Here is a 10,000-nt window from a genome sequence, read left to right as displayed (position 1 = left end):
CAAATACGATATAATCATAATTTGCAAGCATATATTCTTCATTCTTGTTTTTTCAGCTTCAGTCTTAATCCCTTTTCTTTTTCTCTACTGTTTCAAGATTAATGTTTATCCTCCGTTAGAATCATCCGATCGATATTGCAACGATAGTTGGATAGATTAGGCTATAGACATGCTTGTTACATATACAACTTAAAAATCAAATAGAAGACGTTTTTGTATTAATCATATATGATTTGTATTCACCAGTCGTAAGATTTCAGTGTGGCCATGAACTTGTAATGTGTCAATGAATTTAAACGTTCATTTTCTTAAAACAAAATCTTATGGTAAAAGTGCGGATGACCCACTTATGTGCAATACAACCAACAGACAGATCGGTGTTTCGAGTCACGTAATCGGTATTTCGTTGAGTCCGAGGCCAAAACAAATAACATTCGAGAACACAGTTCATTTTACTGCTGGTATATACTTAAATGATTATGCATTGTTAACCAGGAAAAGCTGTCGACCTATATTGTTGTATTCAATTACAAAGCGAAGATCTACAATAATAATTAAATTAGTAAAATGACAATGTAAGATTCCTTTTGAACAGAGACACAAGTTCTCTCCTGTGACATTGCGAATGGAATTGAAATCGTTGCTATTATGCGAAAGTGTTGTATGTCCAAAACGTTGCTTTTTCAGAAAACGAAAAAGTAGTTCCGCCATTCTATAGCAATACTTTGACAATACTATACTTTGACAATTTTTGATATCTTGGCATCTGAAACAGCAGGAGATACGATAGTTAGTTTGACTTTAAAAAGACCAGTTGTTGCAAGCAAAAATAAATATTGAACAAAAAAAGACGCATTTGGTCAAACTCGGACATACGACAGTTTAATATGATAGCAACGAATTCAATATCTATGGTGGTGGTGCTATAGTTATTTGAACATAAAACTTATTGAATATCATTAAATTCAACAGAAACTTTATCTGGCACTTATGACAGTAATGTTTCCAATAATAATAATAATGGTTACGAATTTTAGCACAATGCAAGTAAATTTAGAGGAGAGGGCCTTTAACCAATTGCATAAACCTCTTTGCTAAATTCAAAAACATAAAAGCCAAAGTCGATATCGGTGGAACGTAAAGAGCCGGAAGGAATACCGTTAAGCATTTGACCCATGTACCAAAGCTTCTACCAGCTTGCTACATTAGTTTATGTCCTTCTATTGCATATATGATGAAACGAAACAGCGGGGAAGAACGTATATAGACGACGTACTACTATTACTATTACACGAGACTCAACGCCCTGTATGAAAGGCTCACAGTAAACTGCTACCAACACGAAATTTCTTTATTTAGCCCCACGGCAACAGTACAAAGGGGGACACTACAAGGACAGTCACAACACCACAATGAGGGACATAAAACATAAAACGAATGAGAATGAAATGTTATATAAAAAGAAATGAAATGGCTGCATGAGCCCCACTCCCATGCAGTACCATTTGAACGTTTATACACACTATTTACAATCGTTCTATTTTTCTATTGTTTTTTTCTTTATCATCTTTTTTCATTTTTTTTTCTATGAAACACTTTTACTGTTTCCTTTTTTTTTTTCTTTCAACAATACATTTTTTTCTTACTCTTATTTTTCCATTTTAATGCCTCATGAAAGGCTCCATGTCTCTGAGTTCAACTACGGGTGGCAGTTCGTCGAACTCCACCAACACTCCGGGAGGGTTAACCTTGTCTCCGAACATGTTTCTCAGTCACTTGTATGTGTCTTTGTGAACCACAATCGCCTTCACATTTTCCGAATACATATCTGTGGGTAACCTTACTCTTATGATATGCTTAAATTTTACAATTTTTCTTTCCGTCGCTTACATCGCTTGCTGAGCATCTATGCCAATGATTGCATGAATGGATTTTGTCGATTCTAATCTCAAAATACTATTTATACTTTTTACCAGACTATCACTCGTTGTAATAGTGAAGGACTACCAGTATACCGATCAACAGTTGGGTTTACCCTCCTGCTTTCATAGACATTCGCGCAAGTATACTGAAATTCCCCTGTGTTTATGATTAAGTGTAAACACGACAAATTAATACTGGGCGAGATGAACGTTAGTCACGGTTTTACTTGTGGTAGCATTCACCGGGAATGGGTTGACCTCCACCAGCAGTCGGATGCTGCATTTCAATGACTCACTTCGTGAAATTTTGTCTCATAATATCTTCGAGCCAGCAAAGCGGCGAACTGGCAGAAACGTTAGCACGCCGGGCAAAATGCTTAGCGGTATATCGTCTGCCTCTACGTTTTGAGTTCAAATTTCGCCGAGATCGACTTTGCCTTTCATCCTTTCGGGGTCGATAATTTAAGTACCAGTCGCGCACTGAGGTCGATCTAATCGACTGGCCCCCTTTCCCCAAAATTTCGGTCCTTGTACCTAGAGTAGAAAAGAAAATCTTGGAGCCATTTGATATTCTGCATAATAGCAACCTCCACAAGTCTACTGCAGCGTTTTATGTTGTTGTTGCAACTAAACGGCTCAAATATATTTCCTTTCTTTTCTGCAGATATATTAACAAATAAATTCTAACCTTCATTATGCCTGCATTTTTGTATACCTCTTATTTGTTTATAAATAATTACTCGGATGTTTTTTGAAAAGATTTTGCTGCTGTGTTTCGGAGGTGAAGAGTTTACATGGATCTCCTTTATTGGCTCAAGCCTTTATATTAATTACATGGCCCATACTTTGAAGTTGTATGGTAAGATGGTGCTACTGAAGGCGGCATGATTGCAGAAATGTTAGCACTCCGGGTGAAATTCTTAGTGGTATTTCGTCTGCCGCTACGTCCTGAGTTCAAATTCCGCCGAGGTCTACTTTGCCTTTCATCCTTTCGGGGTGGATAAAATAAGTACTAGTTATGCACTGGCGTCGATATAATCGACTTAATCTGTTTGTCTGTCCTTGTTTATCCACTCTATGTTTAGCCCCTTGTGGGTAATAAAGAAATAGGTATTTCATCTACCGCTACGTTCTGAGTCCAAATTCCGCCGAGGTCGACTTTCCCTTTCGTCCTTTCGGGGTCGATTAAATAAGTACTAGTTACGCACTGGCGTCGATATAATCGACTTAATCCGTTTGCCTGTCCTTGTTTGTTCCCTCTGTGTGTAGCCCCTTGTGGGCAGTAAAGAAATAAGATGGTGCTACTCGCTCTTCATAATAACGCACATCTTGAATGCCTCAGATAACAACCTATCAAAGATCATACTCTAATCCATAACATTCTTAAATAAAGGAAATATATTTAGTCGTTTAGTTGCATTGAAATTGTAGAGGCACGTATTTAAGATATTATCCTAATATCCATCACAATCACAAATTAGTCACTAAAACACAAATAAAAATAAAATGCACAGCAAGTATAAATATTACAATTATTCTGAATCAATTTGCCAAAAAAATGTCAATTAATAATGGATTTATTCTACATTTCCGTGAGCAGAACGCCCATTGACAAGTTGGCTAAATTACTTCCATTTTCTCTAATATTTGCCAACTCTGCTTTTATCACAATTTGGATATCATTGTAAAAGATATTAAAAACATTTGTCTCTCAGTGTGAGCTTTTCTAATTTATTATTGAATATATTACTTAGCAGTATATATATCAGCGCCACCGTGAGCTGATATATATACGTCTGTATATGTATTATGCATAGATAGATATATAGATAGATAAACAGATAAACAGATGCTTGTGTGTAGGTATGTGTATAGGTGTGTGAGTATATGTGCAGGGTTGCTTCACTTATACATTTTAATATAAACGAGGAAAACGCATCTGCTTTAGTAAATATATCAATTAATATGCATAAATATAAAACGTCTTAGCCACGTTATATCACTATATTTCAATGACAAACTGCACTATTTGTAAACTAGATCCATTGTTTACAATATCGAACAACTTCTGATGAGTGATAAACACACAGAAAATATGTCCCATTGTCTCTATATTAGGTTTCCCCTAAACACACACGTGCACACGCGCACTTACACACATGCGTGTGCGCGCACCCCCTTCCGTGTGTAAGGATGCATGTATGTATGATATGGTGTGTGTAGTCGTAAATGCAAATAATTTTCTTATAGACATCATAAAGAAGTCAGTATATTTTTCACCAAAAGGAAACAGCGGTTTCTAAACCTCTCCTTTTCCCGTGTACATGGATATATGTATATATATATATATATATATATATATATATATATATATATATATATATTGTGTATATATATAATATATATTATATATATAATATATATATATGTATGTATATATATATATATTATATATATATATGTATGTGTGTGTGTGTATATATATATATATATATACATGCATATATATACATATATTTGTGTGTGTGTGTCTGTGTGTCTGTGTGTCTGCGTGTGTGAGTATTTTCAGAGAGAAATCCCATTACCATCTTACGTTTTCACAAACGGATAATTTTTTTTTTTGCTGTTAAATATTTATTTCAATTTGTCAAGGAACATTCTGTCATATATATATATATATATATATATATATATATATATATACATATATATATGTATTCATGTATGTATGTATGTATGTATGTATGCATGCATGTATGTATGTATGCATGCATGCATATGTGTAGAAGTTTAGATAGTCGTATGTGTATATATATATATATATGTGTGTGTCTGTGTGTCTGTGTGTATGTCTGTCTGTCTCTTTGTATGCATGCATCTATGTATGCATGCATATGTGTAGAAGTTTTAGATGGACATATATGCAAGTTAGTGTGAGTTTAGCAATATTACTGGTTTTCAGACTTGAAAATGATTTCCTGAATGTTAATAATAAATGAATTAGCTTAAAGACACATCTATGTACACATAAAAGACATAAAAAACATACAGGACATACAAGAATAACGTGACATACAAGACGTACAAGAATAACAAGACAAACAAGACGCACACAGACACACTGACGCGTGCGCACTGCCCCGCCCACCACACACACGTACATACATACACATACATGTTATCACTATCTTAATGACTGATAACAAAGAACAACAGAATGATTACAGCAGAGGACAGAACCAAATCATCGATGATTTTGCATTTTAATGCTCATCAGTGGCTCCCACCGTGCCTAGGGTTAAACGCAGCTCGCCTGACCAGGGAACTATACCGGTTCAAGACAAACTCTACAGACACGGAAGCACTGTCAGACGGACCTGTCCGAGATGTGCACAGGGCCATCAAACCGTCCTGTATGCATTTGTCCAGTGTCCCTGCATTACTGAATTGTGGGGATTTGTCAAACAGCTTTTGTCTCGTGTAGGACAAACACAGTTATCAGCTGATTAGATTATCAGCGGATTATATATATATAAACTCAGCTCGCCTGGTCAGGCGAGCTGCGTTTAACCCTAGGCGCGGTGGGAGCCACTGATGAGCATTAAAATGCAAAATCATCGATGATCTGGTTCTGTCCTCTGCTGTAATCATTCTGTCGTCCTCTGTTATATATATATATATAATCCGCTGATAATCTAATCAGCTGATAACCGTTGTTCGACAAATCCCCAGAAGTCAGTAATGCAGGGACACTGGACAAATACATACTGGACGGTTTCATGACCCTGTGCACATCTCAGACAGGTCTGCCTGACAGTGCTTCCGTGTCTGTAGAGTTTGTCTTGAACCGGTATAGTTCCCCGGTAGTACTGTTAAGCCAGGGATTTCTGGAAGTTAGCCATTGGCCCTGTCTTGAATGCCTTCCGGAAAAGAACAGTTAATTGAACCCTCCCGATGCCCTGCTTGTATTTTTCTGTAAATTTTAACTCTCAATGATACTAAATCTCAATAATACTAAAACCCTAGGGATGTTTGTGTGTAACTGAAATATCTCAGAAATTATATATTATTTTATCTTTTTTTACATATTTATTTTCATACTTACCTTCGGCAGTACAGTACATATTTTTGTGACATTTGGACCTCTTGTTAAACGATTAAACAATTATTGCTTGCTATTTCTTGGCGAAAAGAAACATGGCTTTCGTGACGTTTACACACATACAGAATACACATACATATAATGAATGTCATAGCTTTCAATAAACACAAACATACGTCAGCTATCTGTGACATATACACACACATAGTCTTCGCGCTCTTTAAGAAAATGAAGTCGACATTTTGACGTACACAATACTTTAATCGTTTAGAAATATACTTTACTCATGTAATTGATTACCATTGTTTCGATAGTTCTAATTAAATAAGTCCAGAAGTTAGGTTAAATATGTATATATGCTTAAATACTGTAAATTCCCATTCTACAGAATGGCAAACAATTCCACGAATACTTTACCGGGCAAGGGTGGGTAGTAAGCCTAGTGTGTATGTGTGTATATATATATATATATATATATATATAAGCATATTTGAGCACAGGACGTCATGAAACGTGTACAACAAAACAAATACGAAGTAAGAGTATATGGAATATGAACCAATTTTTCGAACAACGAAAGACACAACTGGAAAACCCGACAAACAACATAAAGAACGACCCTCTATCCGTTGTTGGCTGTTTTTCTACTCTCGTACTTCTTAAATAAAACTTGGGAATTTGCAGAGGGTCCAAATTGGTAACACAAACAGAACAGTGAAAACAAATAGGAAGGGCTGTATAGCCTAAACGAGGTTGTGGTGGTGAACGCGTAAATCAAGCTTGGACAGGAGACAGACATGAACACGTCTTCCTTGTTCTAGCTACAACTGAGAGAAAGAAACACGAGTTAGGAGATGAAAGAAAGATGGCCGATGGGGACGTGGGAGCCACATGAGCAAGAAAGGGGAAGTGAGCGAGGGTGGGTGACATCGAAATAGGATAGAATAATTGGAGAAGAGGAGGTAAAAGAATAAGAGAGCGAAAGAGAGAAAAAAGATCGTATAGAGTACGCATCAGAATTACTAAGATAAAACTTACTTGGAAGAGGATGCGTGGCGTTCAATCATATAATAATAATAATAATAATAATATATACATATATACTTACATCTATACGTATATATATATATATATATATATTATATATATATATATATATATACGCATACGTGGGCACATGACGTCATATAACATGTACAACAAATATTGGGTTCAAATTTTGGTACAAGGCTAGCAATTTTTGATCGAACATCTGAGTCGAATACAATTACTCCAGCGTGAAACTGGTACATGCTTTATCGACCCCGAAATGATGAAACTCAGTGTCCACCTAAGCGTAATTTGAACACGGAACAGAAAGACGCACGAAATGCCGCTAAGAATTTTACCTGGTTTGCTAACGGTTCTGCCAGCTCGCCTCCTTTTATACTCATATAATATTACTATGTGTAAGGAAAAACGGATTCTTTCTTGACATTTATATATTGCAATATGCTTTCACCATTTTTGTACATATATACAAAAGTCTAAAAAGGTTTTGCAACGCGCAAATTAATTGGACCAAGGAAATTGTTATTTTCATAGATATTGAATTTGTCTTTCCCCACAGAGACTTAATTATACCTCTCTCTCTCTCTCTCACTATATATATATATATATATATATATATATATATATATATACACAAAGAGACACAGAGAGAGAGAAACAGGCAGGCAGCCAGATAGATAGACACAAATATGTACATATATATAGGCATATTGTAGAATAAAAGACTTCCTCAAAAATTCGATATTCAATTAAGCAAACAATTTTAATTCATAAATATACTTGTATTCATATTTTATTATGCTCGATATACATTTTACATAAAAGATACTGATTCTGGAGAATCGATAATTCATTAAAAATATACTTCTTACGCATACGAAAACACTGACTTTTGAATTTTCCATTTCTATCTTCCAAGCATCCACACATACGCATATTTATATCCATGTAATCACACACAAAATGTCTCTAACACTTGGACGAACACAGACGCACATATGGTATATGTATGCATACTCGTTATTAATGTATGTGTGAATGTGTAGTGAACAGAAAATCTCACGTGGCTACATGTAGTAGAAGGAAAATGCATAGAAATGTTACGTTTTAGAATGCACACACACACACTCACATATATACATATATATAATATATATATATATATATATATATATATATGTATGTATGTATGTATGTATATATGTTTATGTATATATATACATATACAAATATAGACCCACACACACACACAACCATATATATATATATAGATATTATATATATATATAATATATATATGTTGTGTGTTGTGTGTGTGGTGTGTGTGTAAACGATAAACGTCGCCCTTTTCAAGCCAACCCAGGCTCATGGGTCTGGTTTCCCGGTTTCTGTGGCGTATGTGTTTCCCCCAGCTCGACGGGACGCCAGTCCATCGCTGCGTTACTCAAGAAACAGGAAGAGAGAGTGAGAGAAAGTTGTGGCGAAAGAATACAACAGGGGTCGTCACCACCCCCTGCCAGAGGTTCGTGGAGTTTTTAGGTGTTTTCGCTCAATAAACACATACAACGCCCGGTCTGGGAATCGAAACCGCGATCCTCTGACCGCGAGTCCGCTGCCCTAACCACTGCGCCATTGCGCCTTCACACACACACACACATATTTATGTATTTATATATATATATATATATATGAGAACCCCTCCGGTCATGAATGACCATGTGTTTGCACCTACAAAGTTACCCTCCGAGTCACAAGTCCGGGCAAGGTTGTTTATGGAAGACCAGCAGTCGCCCATGCACACCAGCCTCCCCTCTCCACGCCACCAATGTTATCCAAGCGAAAGGCAAAGCCCGATACAGCGTAGCACCAGTAATGTCGCAACTCATTTCTACAGGCGAGTTAACCTGAGCAACGAGAAATAAAGTGTCGAACTCACAACCTCACGAACGTAAGCTAGACGCTCTAATCACTGAGCCATGCATATATATATATATATATATATATGCATATATATATATATGCATATATATATATATATTATATATATATATATGCATATATATATATATATTATATATATATATATATATATATATAATATATACAGAGAGAGAGAGAGAGAGTGAGAGAGGTGAAGAGAGAGAGGTGAGAGAGAGAGAAGCGGGTTAGAGAGGGAGAGTGAAAAGATTCCCGAAAAAATTGGGAAAATGCATAAAAATTTATGTTGGCCCAAACACACATCACAATCACATACAAACAGACACACACACACACACACACAAACAAACACACATATGCATACACATATACATATACAGATCGTGGGTTCGATTCTCAGACCGGGCGTTGCGTTGTGATCTTGAGCAAACCACTTCCTTTCTCGTTGCTGTTCGACCATTTCGACATCTGACATGTGGCACCTGCTTAAATTATGCGGTCCACTAACTTCTGCTGTAGTTCACCGGAAGTTCAATGACAAGATTACTATCATCAAAGAACGAGGGAAAATCCTGCAACACTCGCAAGAACACTTCACTGATTTATCAGACAACCCATCAGTAGGTAGTCGATGATAATGTTAGGGGGTTTCCCTCAATGCGAGGGCTCTCAAACATATAAATCTAGTTAGGGCACTTGGCTGAGATGGTCTTCTAGTCGAAGTGCAGAAGGCTGGAAACGGAAAGGTAACACATATAGTATTTAACCCCGCCACCAAGTGATGGACTGGCTTCCCTATACCAAACGATTGGACTAGTGGTATTTTACTGTTATTTTTTTTTCAAGGGTAAAGGAAAAAAGAAATTTGTGACCACCACCGTCGCATCACAAACCTGGAAGCAGTCGGCAAAGAATTCCTAGACTTTTGCTCAGTAGGCTGATGGAAGATATTTGTCTTACAGCCACTCCTGATTCACAAAGTGGTTTT

Source organism: Octopus sinensis, linkage group LG10, assembly GCF_006345805.1.
Source record: "Octopus sinensis linkage group LG10, ASM634580v1, whole genome shotgun sequence".
NCBI classification, from domain to species: Eukaryota; Metazoa; Mollusca; class Cephalopoda; order Octopoda; family Octopodidae; genus Octopus; species Octopus sinensis.
Note: the sequence above shows the minus strand (reverse complement) of the source record.